Here is a 22,819-nt window from a genome sequence, read left to right as displayed (position 1 = left end):
ATATATTAATAAACAGGTTATTATTATTAATTCATATGTTTAAAAAAATTGAAAAGAAAAATTTTTTACTTTTTTTACCAAGTGATGCATTAACAAATTTAAACAGTTTTATTTTCTGGCTTTAAAAAAAAAAAAAGCTAAAACTTTTTATAAGAGAACTTTTTAAAATTATTTATCTAAAAATGAAATCCTTTTCCTAGGGTTAATTATTTGAAAACAAATGGGACAAGTAACTGATACTCTTTATAATTATACGTAGTTTTAATTTCACTTTCTATTAACCTTATTATAAAAACATGTAAGACCATTAAATATTTATTTCAGTTTTTTATTTAACTCAAGTCAGATGAAATTTTAGTTTTTACTGATTATAAATATTTACTGATTATAATTTCATAATAGGTAATATCCATATGTTTAATAAATATAGTAAATAAATGAGTGTGAAAACAGAAAGATTAATAAACTTGTTCCTTTTATATTACTGCATTCATATTTTATAATTCCTAATTTAAAAAATTATGAAACGAATTATGAAAGAAGATTCAAATATGTATTAGTGATAATGCATTATTTAAACTTAACATAAAATACATATAACCAGGATTCCCCAAGTAGGCCCACTTTGAAAAAACTCGCTTAGTGTTTTTTTTCACAAATTGTTTTTTTTTTATTTGGTTCAAAAAGAAGTATCTCCTAATACTATCATTGGACACATCGTTGAAGTTATCAAATATTTTAGAAATGTGCATCAAGCACATGGATGGGCAATTGAAAAAAACTGCTTGATGACCCAATGACCAAATGATGCTAGGTGGAATTCATATTGTGAGCACGTAAAAACTTTTGCCAATAATTACCATAAATATGAAGAGATTGTTCTTGAACATTAAAATGAATCTAATAATAATATGTCAAAAATATTGAATAATGTTGGGCTTTACCAATAAACTATCAATTATTTCTTAAACTTTAAAAAAGCTTCAATCCGAAAACGTTTCAATTTCAGAATCTGTTGAAATATGAATTAACTTACTATCGTGTGATGAATTAGAACCCCATAAACATTTTGTAAAAAGATTCAATCAGGCTGTTCAGCCACATCATTTATTAGCATATGCATCCTGGATCCCGAAACAAGGGGACAATTTTTAAATGATGAACAAGACCAATTAGCAGAAAACTGTCTTTCTAAGCATCATTCAGAATTTCTGCCATGTGTTATGGCATTCAAAATTTCCGATCCTGAATACTTTCCAAAATCAATGATGCTTGACACTGTTATTCAACAGTTTTCATCAAAAAATAGTGGAAAATTATGGCAAAAAATAATTAATAGGTAAATAAATAAATAAAATTCTTAGCTTCCACAAAATTTCAGTCAATTCTTTTTTCTTTGCACTCAACAAAAGCATCCTCTGTCTCTATCGAAAGACACTTTTCAACTTTCGATTTGGTGCAGAGTAAACTTCGAAATAGATAAAGCTACAAAACTCGTAAAAGTGTATCACCATCTAAGAGAGAAATGTAGACACTTTGAATCTGTTGTATGATAATAATAATAAAGGAAAAAATGGACCTTTTTTTTTAAAAAGTTAACTCCTAACATCTGCTGACAATTTTTAACTATTTGGAGAAAGTTTATCACAATTAAAAAACAGTTACAAATTAAAATATTACTTTTAAGACTTTTTAAATATTATTTTTAAGATTTCATTTGAATACAATTTATTTTGTTTCTTTTAATCATGTTTAAAAATATTGAAAGCAAATAAAAAAAAATTCTATTAAGTGATACATTAAACAACAGTAAACAAATTTAAAGTTTTATTTTCTGATTTTAAAAAAATAAGCTATAACTTTTTATAAATGCTTTTTCATAATTTTAAGATTAATTTGTCTTTTGAAACTATAAAGTTAAAATGCATCTAAAAATGCAGATATTTATCTAAATATTTGAAAAAAGGGACAAGTAACTGACACTCTTTATAATTATACGTAATTTTAATTTCACTTTCTATTAATCGTATTATAAAAACATGGAAGACCATTAAATATTTATTCCAGTTTAATTTTATTACAGGTAAAAGTCAGATGAAATTTTAGTGTTTACTTATACAACTCTATTTAATAAATAAAAATATTTTCACAGTAAAATTTATGAGCACTAAATGAAAATTTTCCTCGGGTTTTTTCAAATAAAACCCAATTTTCCCCGGGTTTTTTCAATAAAACCCAGGCGGGTTGGGTTTTTTCAAAAATCCCCGGGTTTCTTCAAACCCTGACTATACTGGTATAGTTATTAAATTAATAAAGAAAGTACAAAAAAAAAATTCATGTCAAAGAAATCTTATATGTATTTTGAACAATATTCGTCATTTAAAAAATCATTTATCTTGAAATAACATCATTTCAAACAAAGCCCAAATGGAGGTTTCACAAAATCCGGCTGTTGTAGTGTTAAAAAAAAATTCTTGTTAAAAACAGCTTTAAATGACTATTCAGATTTATTGTAAAGCGTTCTTCTAAAAGTTAAATATCAGACATTTTGCTGGTAACGTTTCAAGAAATAATATTTTTTCCATTACTAAAAATTGAAGCAAATACTTAAAAATCTCACCATTCAAAAATAAAAAAAGGGAGTGTTATTTTCTTTTCTTTTCGATGGTTACATCTATAAAATATATGTCTGCCAATCGAATGCCGGAAAGATGACAAGAATGGCATGGAATGGCCAAGACTCTGTATTCCGAAAGTAATATCCTGCTGTTGACACAGGGGATAAAAATGTCTGGGCGAATGGACTGTGTGAGAGACAACTTGATTGTTCCGAAGTATTCGATAAACATACGTTTCTATTATTTTTCAGCTTTTGGCTATTCACTATCGAATAACTTCAGTTAAAATCTGACAAGAGACCTAGCTGATGAAAAAGATAAAAATTTTGTAGTTTTTTATGTTTTGAAAACTTCGGAGGAATAACATATTAAAGATAAAAGGAAAAAGTAATTTTAACTTTAATAAAAAACCAAGTCTTCTATCAAATATCAGTTTTTTGGCATTGAGAATGTGTTTCATATAAAGATATATATTTCTTCATACACGCAGGGATACGATATTTAAAATTCTCCTGAAAACATAATTTGAAAAAGTGAGCACTCGTTTATTTATATATATATATATATATATATATATATATATATATATATATATATGTATATAGATGTTTATTGTAACACTTTTAAAAATTCCTTAGAGTTTGCTTTATGATAATACTTCACTTTCTAAATATATCGATAGATACAATACTATTCATTACAAAAATAAAACCAATATTATGTTTTACTTACAAATAAAATAATTATAGTTTATATATCGGTAAAGAAATTCTTTTTAATTTTAATAACAAGTTGTTATATTTAAAAATAAATTAATGATGATTGCTTAAAGGTGTGTTTACCATATATGACGGAAAATTGAAAGAATTAAATGCAGCATAGTGTACAAATTGTTCAAACAAATCTTCCATATAGTTATCCAAATATTGTAAAGTACATGCAAAACTAATTTACGTAAAGTTTAAAACTCTGATCAACTAAACTAAAATCACAGCAAATAAATATTTACCTTTATTCAACAATTAAAATTTTTAGCAACACTGGGAAGTGTAAATTACAGAAGTTTTCTCTTATATTTAATTATTCTTAATCTTTATCCCTGCACGCGAATAAACTTCCTTTCCTAAGGAACTTACACTTTCCGGGCAAATAGTTTTACATTTATCTGTAAACTCTCGATTCGGAATTAAAAAGTCTTCATTCTGTTTTAATGCGACAATTAAAACAAAACTATTTTAAATTTGAGAGCTACTACATCTATTTATTAACACTCAAAAGGATCGTATTTTGTAGAACAAGTTAGTTATGCCTTGAAGATAAAATGGAAGAGAAAACTTGAAGTTTAAATAACTAAATTAAAATAAACTTGAATCATAAAAATGACTGCGATTTTATTGTTAAAGCAATTCAGAAAATTATCTGTATTATTTATAACAGCAAATATTTTTTTTTTAAATTTTAAACTGCTCCTTGTAATAATAAACAATTTAGAAATTCATTATAGTGAAAGTGTCACCTCCAAAATGTAATGATGAGATAGTAAAATATTATATTAATAATAATATAATAATTAAAATATAATATTATTCATTATAACCACAATTTAGTGCCGCTCTAAGCATTTCTTATTGTTAGGAAAAGATTACAATATATATATATATATATATATATATATATATATATATATATATATATCCTCTCCATTAATTTGGATCCTCTCTAGAGGGGATGGTTCTCCCACGTCGGCTGCTCTTAATGTGAAGAACTACATCTGTGAATGATATACTATTAAAAAATTACTTATTTTTTTAAAACTTTGTGATTTTTTTTCATTGGTATTTTAAACTAGAAAGTTTATAAAAACAACCCAAATATAAATTATTTATGATTTATTTTTTTAGAAATATAGTCATTACGGGTTATAAAAATGCTGTCTCTCGGAACACCTGTAATCCTTCATGGAACCCCAGAATTTAAAGGGGTACCTTTTGGAATCACTGTTTTAAGTATAGCACACTTAGTTTTATGTAATTTCCTGAAGTTTAACCGTGTTCTAGTTTCAATTATATCTTTTTTAAATAATTTTCTAGAAATCGTTCTTAAATATTTAAAAGTTGTCTGAAAAGACATTATGATTTCTAGGGTTTGCATCAATTGAGCTATGACCCTAATAATATAAAAATTTCCTTTAGTTTAAAAAATTATAAAGGAGGAAAAAATTTGAAAGCTCTGAAGTAGATGCATAATCTCAAGACATGATAGGTTTAAATGGAAGATAACAGAACAGATTTGAAAAAGAAAACTTCAAATTTATCTACGAAGAAACGGAAAATCAAAAAGGGTGAAAAATAAAGTTTAAAACACCGCTGTAGTTGAGAGAGGTAAATCAGTTCAGGTTTCATTTCTAAACACTATGGAGAGCAAAGAACTCATGTCGTTAACTTGGAAGTCGTTATTCATACGAATGAAACTAAGATTTCAGCTCATCAAAATGATCTGATGTGACAGGAAATGAATTTTGGAGTTATCAAGATGAAATTCATGCTTCAATTCCAACAATGTGCAGCAATAGATGATTTTAATTTTTTGAGACCAACATACCTAGCTTATCAAAATTTGAAAGAGCTCCAGAATTGCATCATAGAGCCAAGCTTGCATTGGAAATGTATGTGGATTTTAAGAATTACATAGGATTTTTAAGGTACTTAAATTTGTTTTCGTTAACAAGCCTGAAAAAGAATGAAAAGGCCAGAAAAATAAAACGAGACATTATAATAGTAATTTTGTAGCTAACAGAGGGAAAAAAAATTATTTTAATTAACAGCAAACTTCAAAGTCTACAACATTTTTTTGGAATAAAATAAATATGTAAAATATAAACATTTAAAAATATCATTTATTCGTTTTCATTAAGGTACTTAAATATATCAAATTCTTTACGATTTGATTACTATAATAGTAATTTTCCTGACTATCTCAAAAAAATAGCAAAAAAATAATACAAGAAATGGTATTAGATATTATAAAACACATTAATTTTTCACCCAAAAATATATTACATAAATTATATAATGAACAAACTGTGTCTCTCAGAATTTCAAGGTTTGAGTAATTATATGTAATATGCCAATAAAATCTCCAATAATTCCACTGTCTATAATTATCCTTTAAAAAATTCTTTAAAATAAAATAAAAGAGGCTTAATTTTGAGTCACATTAGCTCTTCATTATGCTTATCTGTCGAAATAAATTTAAATTATTATAAATATGTAATAAATAAAAAAACAACGCACCGTGCTGTATAAAAGTTCTACGTTTCAGCATTACTATATAATATACTAATAAAATATTTCATTAATTCCATTGTTTATAATTTTTACGAAGTTATCAAAAAAATCTTTCAAAAAACTGCCTTATTTTGATTCGTGCTATATCTTCTTGATGCTTATCTTGATTGATTCTCTTTGACAATCCTATGGCAAAATAAACAATATTCCTCCCTGATTTCTTGAAATAAAAAGGAAAAGGTTCAATTTTGAGCCTCATTAGCTCTTCATTATGCTTATCTACCAAAATAAATTTAAATTATTATATATATATGCAATAAAAAAACAACAACACACGGTGTTGTATAAGAATTCTAGATATGAGCATTTGTATATAATTTTTATTATTTGTATAGATTTTTATTATTTGTATATAATTATATTATATGTATAGCATTTGTATATACTGCATTCTTCAAGAAAATATTTCAATAATTTTATTGTTCATAAATTTTACAAAGTTCTCAAAAAAATCTTTCCAAAAACTGCTTTATTTTCTGTATTACTATATCTTCTTTATGCTTACCTTGATTGATTCTCTTTAAAAATCCAATGGCAAAATAAACAATGTTTCACACTGAATTCTCATAACAGAAATTCAAAGTGTTTGTTTGCAGTAAATCAGATTTCCTATTCTTCCTTAGTTCCAAATCTTCTTTTCAGGTTGCATTATTTATGAAATTCGAATTTCCTCTTCAGCACTATTGAACTCCTCAAAATCAGCTCGACTCAGAAAACAAATTTATCCTGTATTGTGCAACCCAACTGCATTCTTCAAGAAAATGTTGTTCCTGCAGCGAACTCTGGTGCGTTAGAGGAAATACTTTTGCTTAAAAATGTGGTTAGGGTTGAGCTATTTGGAGCAAGTAAACAAAAGCATGGAAGAATGATTTATGAATTTGTACTTATATGTAAACAAGATTCCAGAGAAGCTCTCATGATTTCGGTATGGAATATATAATAAAAGAGAAACTCGTATGTGTATTTTGCAGGCATAAAGATTTGCATTGAAGATACATAAATATTTGATTAATTTATTTTCGAAAAATTTAACAATGCGTTACAAATTGTGTTAAGGTTAAAGGTTGAAAAAATTAGAACGCAATTAATGGCTGCTTTATTTTAACATCTATGCAATTATTTAAAAAAAAGAGGTACGAAATTGAGAGGAACACTATTTTTATTGAAGGAGTTTTTCCTGTGTTATGGAACGTAACTAATTGTGTAAAGGTTTAAAAAAACTAGAGAGTAAGTATTGACTGCTTTATTTCGAAATTGATACTATTATTTAAAAAAGAGGTACAGAATTGAGGTCAACAGAAGTTTCATTAAGAATGAATTGTCGGTAGAAAACTTTCTAAAAACTCTTAAGTCACAGGGTAAATAGTTTGTAAAAATAATAATAGGTGAAAAGTGTATACAAATTTGTTATTTTTGGATCTAATCCAAAATAAGTTAAATGCAATCAAATTCTTTTACAACTAGTCCGCAGTTTACTCATTGTAAAAACACGGTTCCCAGTAGAACACCGACGTCAAGCATCACTGAATGCCGTCAGTAAGCGGGTGGGTGACCACTATGATCAACCTGCGTAGGGACCGAGGGTGTGTGGTTTGGGTCCTCGTTAAACTGTTCTACCGTAAAGAGCTCGACTTCGCGCAGGTCGTCTGACCACCAAAGCAGGGGAGCCATCCCCTCTGCAGAGGATCAAAATTGCGATGACATATCTTCGGATAATCCTCAGGGATGTTTCCCAGACCGTAGTCAATAGCCCATTGTGCTACGTAAATAAAATACCTACCTACCGTTTACAACTAACAAAGGAAACTCAATTCCCTTCTAATAGTTACTGAAGATCTCTATTTATATATTTATCTCAAATTGTAATTTTTTCCCACGATTTTTGTAGGGGGATTTTTAATTAAATTTTCTTTTTTTTTAATTGTGTTATTTATTTATTAAAAAATTACACGAATAAGTTCATATAAAGAACCGAAATATTAAATAAATAATGGATTATTGTTTTCATAATGAATAGAGTTATTACAGATCAAAAAAATTCTGTCTTTCGCAACTCTTGTAGTCATTGAGCATAACCTAACCTTCACGGAAACCCTAAGGTTGTGCTCAACTGAATAAATAGATTAGAAACCATTCTCTAGTCTAAGAACAGATTAGACTAATTAGAGAAAGAATGACCTAGGGGTGTTGCTGTCTTGCTAAACGCTCTGTGGTGTCTAGGAAGCAAGTTTGTGTCCTGCAGTGACCCTGGATATGTCTTTGTCGTGTCCTTCGCAAATTTGTGGTATCTGTTCTTCTACTTAATGAGATTTGTAAGTCGTACTTTTTAATGAGCATATGTATATGTAACAATGAAATAAATATAAAAATATAGAAAGAGGATGCAAGCATTAAAGATTAGAGAGATGTGATGGTGTTCAATCTCATTAACTCTAAGCTTCAGGGCGTATGACGGAAACACTTTTTTTTTGTCTTCCACAGCGGGAAAACGCAGGCTAAATTGACTTAAATTTATCAAGAACCGTGTCGGTAGTAGTAGTGCTATATTTACGGCCAACTAGAGCTGCGCAGTGAGCTATTGGTGACGGTTCGGAAAACATCCCTGAGGATGATCAGAAAATATACCCTCACAATTTTGATCCTTTGCAGAATGAAGGGCTTCCCCGCTTTGGTAGCCTGTCGATTTGAGCTCTAAGTTGAGCACTTTACGGTGAAACAATTTAACAAAAACTGATACAGTGTACCCTCGACAATCTTATTAAGGTCTTATCAAAGTGGTCACAATCTCTTGCAGTCTTATCAAAGTGGTCACTCACTCACTGACCTCTGCCAGTGATATATTACTTCGGTATTCTACTGGGTACCGAGTATGTAGGAACAGCTAACTGTAGGACCCTTGACAAATTGAAGAACAGATAAAACTAATGGAAGAAAAAAAGGGCCTTTCTTGACGAGTGATCTCATCATTCCACCAAACGCTCTGAAGCATGAATGATACAGGTTCAATTCCTGCCGTAATTCTGGATATATCTTTGCGATACCCATCTCAAACTTGTGGTAGTATCTGTTCTCCTAGTTAACAAGAGTTTACGATTCGTTCTTTGTAATGAGCATACGTGCCAACATACATATAACCATAAAACATATGGAAAAAAAAACAGAGAAACATGACACTAAGATTAGAGATTGGAAAGCAACTTTTGGGTTATAAGTGTTTGTACTTGGTTATACGATTTGTTATTGTTTTTATGATTATTATTATTAAACTTATTTAGACAGATTTCTCCCTTGCACTTCTTTTAGAAGTTTCGATTGTTTTTTTTTTATTCTCCATACAAACTAAATCAATAAAAATTAGCATAGTAAAGATGATAAAATATTTCACGAGGGAGGAGTACAGTTTCCTTCGTTGCGATATTTTATTTCGTTAAATTTTAGTAAATCAGATATAGAATGAATCGGATCTACCATGAAAACCAATCTAGATCAATGCTCAAAGTGGTATAGACTCTTATATATCAGCTTAAAGAGGCGAGTTATTCAAATCGAAAGGACTTAAAAACGATTAAGAGTGAAAAATGTGATCTCCAAGAAAATAAATTTAACAGTACTCGTATTTGTGAAATAAATATAAAAGAAATAGTAAACTAACTGCGCAATTAATTTGCTAAATTATAATATCTTTAAAAAATTTTCCTTTTTTTAATATTTAATTTAAAATTGAACCTCTTCATTTTTGCATTCAAAAATAAATTTCGTTCTCCGTATAACCCAAGTCAAATTTTCCTCTGACTTGATAAAGTTAAAAAATAATTTATCATTATTATTAATTCTTTAATGTGATGAATGGAAGTTAGGAAACACTCCGTGGATGACGTCTGTGCCACGTGACACAGTTGAAAGAAATCAAAATTTCACTTAGATGGACGGTGTTATTTTTCTTAGCTTTTTGATTTATGATTGTGGTGGAACTAGCTCTGCAATACTTTGAGGGAAAAGTTGAAATATTTTTCCAATACTTCTCGCCTTTTCATTTATTGTCTTAGGGAAATATAAAAGTAAAATTAATGCTTCGCTTCATTCGGGGATAGCATTCGCTGAATTAAAAAATTACTTAAAATTAACTTCCTAATTATAAAATTACCTCTTTTAGCAAAAAAGTTATTTTAAAAATTTAATGCGCAGTCATATAACTTTACAAAGGAATTAAGTATTATAAATAGATAATTTAATATAGATAATTTAATATAGATAATTTAATAAGAGAGATAATTTAATAAGATAGATAACTTAATAATATACATAATTTAGTAAATTATTTTTTAAATAAATTTTATAACATGGTATCGATTGTAAATATGATAAAATACGTGTAATATGTGTTAGTAAATTTGCAAGTGGCCAACTCCAGATTAAATTTATATGAAAAAATCATTAAAATCTTCTGATTATGTGTGGTTGACAAGATTCGTGTATAAAAAAAATGCATCTTTAGACTGATTTTTACGCCTATATTGAATTCCGAAGAATTTATATTAAGCTGAAAATAATAATTTAAATAGTTAAATACTACTCAACTATTACTACTCGAAAATTACTCAACTGAAAGTTAATATGGAACCAATTTCATGGAAAAAAGGTGTTTGAAAAATACATAAAAAAATAAAACTTTATAATAGGTCTATTTAAAGCATACGATACAAGCGAAATTTAGTGATGAACGTAAAAAATTATAACATATAACAAAATTCTGTATATATTTTTTGTGCTAATGTATCTAAATTTCTTCTTTTCTAAATAAATGCAAACTTAAATCTAAATAAATGCAATTCCAATTTTTTTTTCCCAAAATAACGCGATATTTTGGTGATTCATAAAAATAATGGGCGTCATTTGTGAAGCTGAGTTTCGAGTAATCTGGGTTTTATAGTATTTAATAAAATCGAATGGATACATGTATAAGTATATCCACATGCTTTTACATAAAATAGAATGTATCGTACCAATTTAGAATAAACTTTTTGCGTAACTCTCTCATTTATTCTTCTCTGTAAAGGAAATTGTTCGGAAATGGAGTTCGTGCAAACATAGTCCCATAGATCTAGATTTCCAGGGGGACACCGCAGAAGGTAAATAATAACCACTATGTCTACAAAGACATAAGAAAAGTGGTTAATAAATTGTTAGCGAGTCACCAGTTGCCACGTTCGATACAGTAAATGGGATGAAGAAGTCCCAAATTCCCTTGATTTGATTTTTCTTTCCAAAAAAGTTTCTTATTATGACCTCAAATAAAAGAACTATGTCTGCTAACTTTAATTTTTTTTTTGTATACTTATCACGATTTCAGTAAAAAACATGTTATTGAAATAAGTAATAAAGTTGTGTACATTTTATTTAGCCGTTAAAACACGTTCATTATAATATATATATATATATATATATATATATATATATATATATATATATATATATATATATATATATATATATATATATATATATATATATATATATATATATATATATATATATATATATATATATATAAATATATATATATATATATATATATATATATATATATATATATATATATATATATATATATATATATATATATATATATATATATATAACGAAGAAAATTAATAAGTTTTATTAACTCCGCAATAAGCTGCAAGTATATAGAACTCATAAAATAAGCTAAAATATTGAGAAAATATGGAAAATGATAAAAAATAATGAGAAGAGAATATTCTATTCTGTAATCTGGCAATCTTATTACGAAAATATTTTTAATCATTCTTGAAAGATTCCGGTACGCGTAAGTTCATTTTATTCGCTCCTCACTATGTAGATTTCCTTTCGTGTACTGCTCTCTAATCTCTTTACATTTTATTTTCTGTTTTTTGCTTGATATATTTGTTTGTTTTTTCGTATATATTTTTTACTTAATGTATTCTAATTTCGTTTTCATTTTTTTGAGTGCTCCTCACACTATTGTATTGATATATTTTGCTTTGGCTATATTAATACAATATTAGAAAGCACTCCTTTTTGCGGGTAGAATCGTGTGGGCTGATGAAGAGATTATATCTTTTCTTTGTTTTGTTTTCCGGATTTTTAATTTCTATCCTTTTTTTAAATCAGTTGTTTTTTGTTTTTTTTCATTATCTCCCCCCTTTTGCATATGTCTATAATTTTCCTTTGCTTTTTCTTCATTTTGAACTTTTATATATATATATATATATATATATATATATATATATATATATATATATATATATATATATATATATATATATATATATATATATATACATACAAACATAAATTCAAATCTTAATTGAAATAAATAAAACAGGAGGTAACCAAAAAAAAAAAAACACATAACTACATTAATTCAAATTCAAATTGGAACAGCGCACAAGGCAGCTAAAACCAAATTCAAATCTTATAAACAAGTAATAATATAAATTTACTCAAAAAAATATAAATATAATTAAAAGAAAATTAAATAAAATTGTGTGTTTACAGAGCAGCACTTCATCAGGGGACAGTGTGTCCCCTGATGAAGTGCTGCTCTGTAAACACACAATTTTATTTAATTTTCTTTTAATTATATTTATATTTTTTTGAGTAAATTTATATTATTACTTGTGTATACATATACATATATATACATATATATACATATATATATATACATATATATATATATATATATATATATATATATATATATATATATATATATATATATATATATATATATATATATATATATATATATATATATATATATATATATATATATATATATATATATATATATATATATATATATATATATATATAAAGAATTTGTATTTTTTACATTAAAGTTTATGCGTATTTCATGAAAAACTATGCATGTTTCACCAAAAAATTAATAAATTGTTGTGAGACGCGGAATTGGGAAAAACTCGTCTCGGCAAAATGTGCATGCCTTCCTAAGATCAAGACTTTTTTAACCGCTTACGATATTTCTAGATTTTTCTTTTCTACCACAATTTAATTCAAATCAAAATCAAGCTTGTATAATGCGAAAGAATAGAACAACACAAATATTTATCTTGCTATGTATAACCATTCTTAATAATTGTAGTTAAATATATTGGGTACCCACTTTCTTTTGTTCTATCTGTTTATATATTTAAACAGAACTTCAACTTTTCTCAGTTAATTCGTTGACGACATTTTGGAATATTCTCCTGATAATTCTATTGTATATTCTTGAATATTCTATTGTATAAACTATACAGAGCTAGCTCGTTTTTTTCTGAGTAAAATTGGTCTTTGAAATAATTTAATTAATTAGGTAATAAACTTTAAATAATAATTAAATAGTATTAGTAATACGGATTACTATTCTAATTAAGAAAACTAATTACTTCTAATTGTGCTTAATTTTTTTCCCTTGTTCTCCTGCGAGCAAGTTTTTATTCAACAAAGTAGGCTCAAATCGTAGTAATATTTGCCTATTTTTAATAACTTATGTACGGATTAAAGAATCTTATATAATTTCCATTTGAAAATATTTGAGCATTAACATTCTCAAGATATGTGTATTAAAATAAATAAAATGCAAATATAAGTTATAAAAATATGTAAGTTCATTATTTAGATTTATTTTTCTAAATCTTTAATTTAAACCTTCTTTTCCGATTCGATCCCAAGAGATATTGTCGAAAAAGCTTAATTTTTCATTGCGACAGATTTTCATCAACATAATATTATTTTATTTTATTTCAAAACCAATTTTTAATTAATAGCCATATTGAACTTATTCCTAAACCTAATAAAACTTCCATTTTACTAAACTTTTTGTTAGACAACAGGATGCATTGAAGAAAGAGTAGAGGGAACTTTTTCTATTTATTAAAATTACCATGATAACGGAAATAGTTCTGTTTTATCATATGAAGCCAACTAATATTATCAGTTTAGTGCAGCTATAAAAAATAAAAACCTAGAATAACTAGATCGAACAATTGTAGACTGGGTCATAAATTGTATAGTACATTTCATTCATGTCTACAAGAAGAACGAAAAGCGATTTCCAAAAATGTAACACATCTGTAAGTTTTCTGTTGCTTCTAGATGTTAATAAAACTATATTGTTCCACTCCAGCAAGTCGTAAAAATATATGATGGATGTAATGAACACAACGAGAAGTTTATTTGAAAATGCAGTATAGCATACTTATCATCGATATTTGTCTATAATTATCTTTTTCTGCTAAAAAAGCATTATAAATATTAATAAAGCTATATAGTATAATTATGCACAACTGAGAAAAAATAAATCATGGATGTAACGGAAAAAAACGTAAAGGAAATTTCAGCAAGTTCAAAACTACAATGTTTTTTAGTATCTCGCCATTTAAAATTATCTATTACCTATGTAAGTTGTTATTAATTTTTATAAAATTGTATAGCATATTTCATACGCGTATAGAAAATTAAATTATCGACTCACTATTTATAATTATCTATTACTTGTGCAAGTTGTTTCGAATATTTATAAAGCTGTATAGCATATTTCATATGCGTAAGAAAAATTAACTCAATAAATAGACTAATCACCATTTATAATCTATTACTAGTGAAATTTGTTTTGAATATTTATAAAGCTGTATAGCATATTTTATACGCGTTTGAGCAATTAAATTATAGAAGAAACTAATCACCATTTATAACTATTTATTGCTTGTGAAAGCTGTTTTGAATATTTATAAAACTGTATAGCATATTTTATTCACGTATGAACAATTAAATTATAGAAGAAACGAGTGGAAATAAAAGTGCTTTCAAAATGTTAGAAAAATACTTCCATAGCTATGTGTTACTTGGAAATGGTATTTTTCTACCATGTATAGGTTGACTTACAAACGCCCTAAAAAATAAATTCTAGGTGTAAAGAAAATAAGGAAAAGTGAATTTCAAAATGTTAACACATGCTTACCTTTTGAAATATAAAAATGAACATTTTTGGTCAGGATACTGCCTCTAAAAGGATTATTTTAATAAAAAAAAAATTTCACAGCATCTTGCTAAAAAATGAGGCAATAAATCACTGAAAACTGTCACTTGTTTTGACAGAAAATATAAAGAGACATATTTCTCAAGAACCATTTCTTATGGTATGTAAAACTTTTTTCCCCTTGATTTATGAAATAAAGTAGTCTAATATGATGATATAATAACAAAAATCAAAACTTTTATTATAGAATAAATTTGAAGCTTTATTACAAGAAATGTAAAAAAAAAGTTTTTTTGCTGTACATCATATAGCACTTGAATTTTTAAATAATTTTCATTGCAAGCTAAGGACGATTCCATTTTTGTTAAAAACTTCATATTTTTCTTTTGATTTGGCAGTAGATATAGTTTTCAATACATCATTAGAAAATTTAAACTTTAATGCAATCAGGTAGTCATGTGTTGTGTTTTACAAACACAATAATTTTTATAGCTACACTAAACTATATTAGAGGCATTAGTTTTTGATGTGCATTATGTAAAATAATTCATGAAACATTTTATCCCAATTATACTGTAAATAACTATTATACAAATTATACTGCAAAAATTATACTATAAATAATACAATATTATTAATTTGTTAAATAAATTATACAAAAAAATAATGTCTTTAGGCTAATGTCAATCTTCCTGCCGTTAACTCTGACGTCACGATCAGCTTTTCAACGTATTTTATTTTATTTTGAAATGGTTTACATTACATTGTACAACAAGTTACAAGGATTAGCGTGTTTTTCATGTAGGTTTTCAGAGTTTGAATGCTGTAGAACTATCTAACGTCTAACTTATACTTTTTCTCTTCATTTAATGCCATAACATTTTTCAGTAAATAATAGTAAAAAAAATTGCAACCAGAATGGCGGTTCTATAAAATTTGATTTTCAATTATTTTTTTTTAAGAAAATGATTTCTTTTAAATGTAAATAACGTATTTAAAAAGTGTCACTTCAATGATTATAGAAAATACTAAGCAAGAATTTTCACCCTGATTGTGAAATTTTCAAAGTTTTTAGGATTGTGATTGCACAAGCTGGTTTAATTTAGTTTTTAGCTATTTTATTTCCAGAGTCTGAGGGAAAGTATCAAAAAACAGAAATATAGGAAATATTGTCAAGCGAGTAAAAAAATACTTTTCCAATTATTTGGGTTGAAAAATCAATATTGGTAATAATCATTGGCTCCAAGTGTCAATAAAGGAAAACGGGGAATTTCTATTTTGAGATTTTAGCAAAAATATGCTTTAAAAACGCAAGAAAGTCATAAATGCGATCACAAAAACAGACACTTGCAACTTATTGCAAGGCATTAAGTGTCTTATGCCTTATTGAAATCGGAACAGATTTTTCTATTTAGGAATGAAACACGAATCTATTTTTTTATTTCTGTGATAATTACTTGGTGAAGTGTACAGCTCATCGTTGGCGATTTTGTGACAGAAGTATCTTTTGTAACAGAAATATAAGATTGAAGACGCAAATATCAGATTGATCTACTGGTTAAACTAATTTTTAAAGCAAAAAATTTTACTAAAAATGCTTACTTATACAGAAATTTTTTAATATGCGGTCTTTTGCATTTTTAACATCAACTGGTTTCATAAACCCGCTTTACGTTATTATAGTTGAAATAACGAAAATGTAATACAGTTTAATACAAATAAAGCTTTATCACATCTAATGACGTTAAAATTAATTGGTAAGTACAGAATGAAAGTTTAATTAGTATTTAATCTTAAAATGTCTAATTTTTAAAACAATATTTTCGATTTTCGGATACTTTATTTTATACTCAGTCCACAAAAATGTACTGTAGTTTATAGATTTTTTCCCACAAGATATGTGAGCAGCAAAGTATGTTATTTGCAAGCATCTTACACTCTTTGTAAATATAATAGGTGTCCCATAGTTAAGTGATTACTCTATCCTTGATCCCTTAGTGTTACCATAATCTCCACACATTTTGCTTTTTACCTACGACAGTTTTTTTCCTCTTCTTACTAAAGTAAAATTAAAAAAAATGAAAAATAAAAAAAATTTCCGTAACCATGGTAACGGAGATGAGAAAAATTTGGAAACGTGGAAATCATGCAACCTTGTGACGCCTATTCTCTTGACAAAAATTCTAACTACTCATCATCACCGACACTCCTATTTCATCACGATGATCGAAAGCAATGACAAGATCAAAAACTCATCTTATTTTAAGGCTTTAATGCCAAAGGATGCCAAGAGCCCTGGTTCGTAAGCAGTTATACTCTGTTGCAAGTTAAGAAAAAAACCATTATCTCCATGGAGAGAGCTTGTTTGCATATAATTGCACTCTAAATGGACGCCAATAAGCTCTCAGCTCGAACGTATATCAATATCGCCAACTCTTGAAACGACGTTGCATAGCCTCCTTTTTGCTTATAAATAATAACAGTTATAAACAACAATAATCAGTTAACAAGTATCCAAATAATATCTAAAAATCGTAACAAATATAAGTCTTTCTGTTCGCATTTACAGAAAATGATGAAAGAATAATAAATATTTTTTTCTTGTCGACTATTTTCTTCTGCAACGAAGCAAAAGTAAAACTTTTTTTTTTCGCATTTGATTTGTTAAGAGTGTGCCAGCATAAGAACCACATTTTTAGTGGTCCAATCAAATCCAGTGTTCTTTCAGCGTCATATAGTTTTTGTTTTCTAGAAGGGTTGCTCTCCTTATTTATCGAAATATGTTGCCAATATGTTCAGATTCCAGTAAGACTCTGAAACTATAGCTTTTTCTTATTAAACAATTGTAATAATCTATGACTTATATCTCAAAAGATAGCAAGCATTAAATTTCTGTCTGACGTGTTTAACTTTTAAAAATTTTTATATTGCTTTGAAAGCATATTTGTATAATCTGATTACAAAATAAATAAAACGGATCTACATACAGTCGCGCATGATTACTTAAATCCTGTACCACAATGGTCTTTTCTTAACTTGCAACGGTGGAGTATCGAGCTTTAAATCCGCGTTAAATCACACTCTCTTGCGAATTTCTAGAACTTTAATATGGTGTCTAGGTTAAAATTATATTATGTTTCATCTTTGAATCAGATAATATCTCGCAGAACTAGGATTTTCTTAGAGTGAATACATTTTTAATCATGACGATAAAAAATTTAATTTAAAAAATAGCCTGCAATATTTTTAAAGAAAAATTTAAATAACTGTCAAATTAACATTATATCTGCAATTGGGATGAAAACGAAGAAATAAGCTTCGCAAAATAAGGAATTTAAGTAGTTTAAACATTACGTTAAATGCTATCATGATCTGGCAATTTTGCTGTTTTTTATAATGAAACAGACTTTTTACGGTGTATTGTTTTAGTGGTTAACTTAGACACGTGGTCAATTTATGGAGAAGATTAATACTTTTTGTTATCATCTATTGCTTTTTCTTATTAACCTCGTTATTCCTATCCACCATGTTATTCCTATCCATCCTGTTATTCCTATCCACCCTGTTATTCCTACCCACCCTATTATTGTTACCCATCCTGTTATTCCTACCCACCCTGTTCTTCCTACCCACCCTGTTATCGTTACCACCCCTGTTATTCCTACCCACCCTGTTCTTCCTACCCACCCTGTTATCGTTACCACCCCTGTTATTGTTACCACCCCTGTTATTGTTACCCACCCTGCTATTATTACCCACCCTGCTATTGTTAATGGTGTTAATATAATGTCTTTGCAATACCTAGCAAAATATAAATAAATCTGATAGCACTTTTTAACATGACTCAAAATTGCAATTAACGGAAAGTAATATCTTAAAAAAATCTTAGAGAATTAAGTACTTATTGTTACACGAATTTACTAAGTTAAGACATGCATATTTTGTTAGTGATACTTTCCAGTAAATTTCAACATTTTATAATTTATCACACTTAAAAATAAATTTGTTACAAAATCAATCTACATGGGTGGTCAACTTAGTAAATCTCATTGTATTCATTTCTAATTCTCCACAGGTTTATATATTTTGTTACTATAAACGTTTCAGATAGTTTAAAATTATATAAAGTTGCATTTTGTAAAAGCATTCAAATTTTAAGCATATAGACTAAAATGTTGTTTTAATTAGATAAAAATTGTAAGAAGAGGACTTTCCAAAATTAAACGAGTGTTTTATTGTTTCAAAAGGAAAGAAAAAAAAAAGCTGAATAACCAATAAGTATAACTAGCAAGAATAAAAATTTTCTTTGAAGAAAAATCATTTGGTTTTGAATAATGAACTTTTTCCATTGAAAATAAACTTTAATTTCCCCTTTTCGAAATTATACACTTTAATACAACAAGCATATTCCATACGCTTACGATAAAGAAACTCGTACACAAAAGATTTATAATTTATGTAAATATATGCTCGGGAAATGAGACAACAAAAGCCAGAAAAGGGAAATATTGTTTATTTTCATGCAAATGATTCCCTTCCATCGATGTTTCCAAAAATTCAATAAAAATAATGAATGATATCTAAAAGGATTTGAGAAAGATTTTCAAATTACTTCGAAAAATCTTCAAGATAAGAACAAAAGTGAAGTGGAAGGAAAACTGAAAATAAAGCGACCTTTTTGCAAAATAAAAGTTTCTAAGAATACTATGGTAGATTTGAACTTATTGTATAAGTTCAAAAAAAAAAGTATTTTTATCGGACTTTATTTCGATGTTCATTTGCATTTAATTTACTTTATCATGCCTCAATTCCGGATAGATAAATTACAATATTTAGAATAGAAATTTTAAAAGTAGGTTAACACTTGTAGCCGAATTTTAGATTCGAATTTTTTTCCTAGTAATATTAAATGAAATAAGAGCGGAAGATATGTTTTACCCGTGAACTAGGAAGAGGTTGCTGTTTTCCAATTTTTAACCGCATCTTTTGTTTCAATCATTATTTCTCGAAGTGATTGGTGGCATTCTTATTTTTTATACGCACTGAACAAAACTAGAGTCGATGCCAAGATGGCAATGTCCATTAGTACATTTTGATACATTTGGTTCCATTAATTCTTTCCTAATATACTATTTCATGTCTTGTTCATTTGAGCAGGCAAACATGGGCAGGCTACACATCTAAAGCAAATGGGAACCTTTCATAAACCTAGTAATAAGAAACAATTCTGCTGCAGGATGCAGAATCATTACAGAATCCGGGTGTGATGAAAACCAGCGGAATGACAAACTGGTTGCCGAATGTAATTAGTAATCGAATGATTCTCGTAATGTGTGGTGATTGTATTTGCATGTATTCACTAAATAAATTGAAGCCCCATTTTGAACTATGCAAGCTAAAAGCTTACTATCTCTTTTGGGAAACTGAGCATGTGTTATGTCATAATCTATATATATACATTTCTCTTACATGTCCCGCAGTGGACTGATCGTTAAGACACGGTTCCCATCAGATCACCGAAGTCAAGCATCACTGGCTACGGTCAGTGTGCGGGTGGGTGACCACTTGGATCAGTCTGCGTAGGGACCGAGGGTGTGTGGTATTGGTCCTCGTTAAACTGTGCTACCGTAAAGTGCTCGACTTCGCGCGCAGGTCGTCGGGCTACCGAAGCGGGGGTGCCATCCCCTCCGCAGAGGATCAAAATTATGATGGCATGTCTTCGGATCATCCTCCGGGATGTTTCCCAGACCATCGCCAATAGCCCATTGTGTAGCTCTAGTGTGACGTAAATTAACAACAACAACAACAACTTACACGGCGACAGAAAAAAGCCTCATTACAACTCCCCGAATGGCAACGCTAGAAAATCGACCAATGATTGCCGCTAAAAATGTCACATGCCAAATCTAGTTGAGGTGGCTCAACATATAGCGCTTTTATAAACGGAAACTGAAATAACAATTCAGCTGCGGCAATCTCATACTATTAAGCTAGGCAGAAGTGAGCAGTCTTTGTCGATAGATCTCTGTTTTAGTATTTTGTCGAAAGCGCTTTTTTTCACGAATTTATTTGACGATTTTTGATTTATATCACGAATTTATTTGTTTTATTATTGTTATTAGTTATTCATTGAAAAATGAGTCTCAGTCAATGAGTCTTTATTTAAATTCAAATTTATTTTAATGACTTAGTATTTACTAAAAAGATGTAATTTTTTTTTTAAAAAAGTTGTTATATGGATTTGAATGATTGTTTTGAATTCTTAAAATTTTGTGCATTTGCATTGTACCTAAGTTAGTAGAGAGCGAAGCAAACCATATAAGATTGCGTAGCAATTTTTGGGGGTTGGCGAGCGTTAGCGAGCAGGGGGAACAGCCCACTAGTATGGTATAATTTTTTTCATAACTTCTGAAGTACTTTTCAAATATATTTTTCTCTTTGACATTCAGTCTAAAAAGGGCCTTTGTCCATCCAGTCAGCTGCTGTCATTATTGATTATCCATTACCACAAATTTATAAGCTCTAACACCTAACATGCTGGGACCTTGGACAGTATTGTCAACTCATTTAATAGGTAATAAGCAGTTTCTCCTAGCACCAGAGAGCATACTACATATTAGATATTTTTGGGCCGGGCTCTTCTAATATTTGTAAACGCTCAAACTATCTCATAGGCTTCATTTAAATGGTTTTAACGACACTGGACTATTTGAATTTGGTTTAATTTTCATGGTTGAAGAGTATTTGCCAGATTCCCTTTTTCAGAGCACCATGAACTTATTTTTATTTCGAAATACCAGTTTATGTTCTGACGCAGTAAATGTCTTAAACTCGCAGCCATGTAAGATTAGTGAGGAATAGGAAGTTTGTAGATATTTATTTTTGTCATTCTTTAAAAAGAAGCATTCTTTAAATAATAAATTAAACTCTTAATTCTTTTGTCCCTAGTAAATGTGTCAATTGATTTGTGTTTTCATATCAATATTTTCATTGTGCGAGTACATAAAACAGTTGAATAATTGAACGTTCTCTTTCTGAGTCTAAAAACAACGAAGTCAAATAAGCCTAAATGTAAAATACGACGTGATAATTTCGAAATTAGATTTACTTCTCACTTATATCTAATTATTTATTTATAATGAAAAAAAAAACACTTAGTTAAATCCGAACACAGTTCAATCAAATTAAACCCGAAACGTTTCTATAAGTCGAAGGAAAATAAACACGTGCTGGAATGTTCAAAGAGAGGCTGAGTCTGACAGATTCGAGTAGAATCTTTCGAGTACATTGAAAAAGTAATCTGCTTAATGGGAATCTCCCGTTGCAGAGACTGAAAACTCCTTGTTTACATGGAATTCAATTAAAGAGCCTCCAATAATGTAATTTAAGCTCATTAAGTGTCTTTTAAGCTTTTATAATTTCGTCAACATACGGAGGAAAACAATATGTGAGCGGATCAGTCAATCTGAGCACTTTAAATGTTTTTCTTGTTCTAATTGAGTTACGATTCATTTACAATAAGTCCATAGTTGTAAATGTACAACTAGTCGAAGTTCTTTATCATAATATAATTTAATAAATGGGCTACGATAGATAGTACATGCGATGCAGTTCATTCATAAATGAGTTTTATCATAATAAAGATGTTTTATCATAAATACATTTTTTAGTTACAGCCGGAACTAGTAGAGACGGAATTCAAAAAGGAGAAATAGCTTGCCAACAACGAAAATCTATCATATAAATGTAACGAATTTTAGCAGTTCAAGAGTAATTCGTGATGTAAAGTTCGTATCACAAATCTAAGAAAAAATTGCTAAAATATT

The sequence above is a fragment of the Parasteatoda tepidariorum genome, chromosome 1 (genome assembly GCF_982258835.1).
Source record: "Parasteatoda tepidariorum strain Cologne lab strain chromosome 1, Ptep-v5.0, whole genome shotgun sequence".
Classification (NCBI taxonomy): Eukaryota; Metazoa; Arthropoda; class Arachnida; order Araneae; family Theridiidae; genus Parasteatoda; species Parasteatoda tepidariorum.
Note: the sequence above shows the minus strand (reverse complement) of the source record.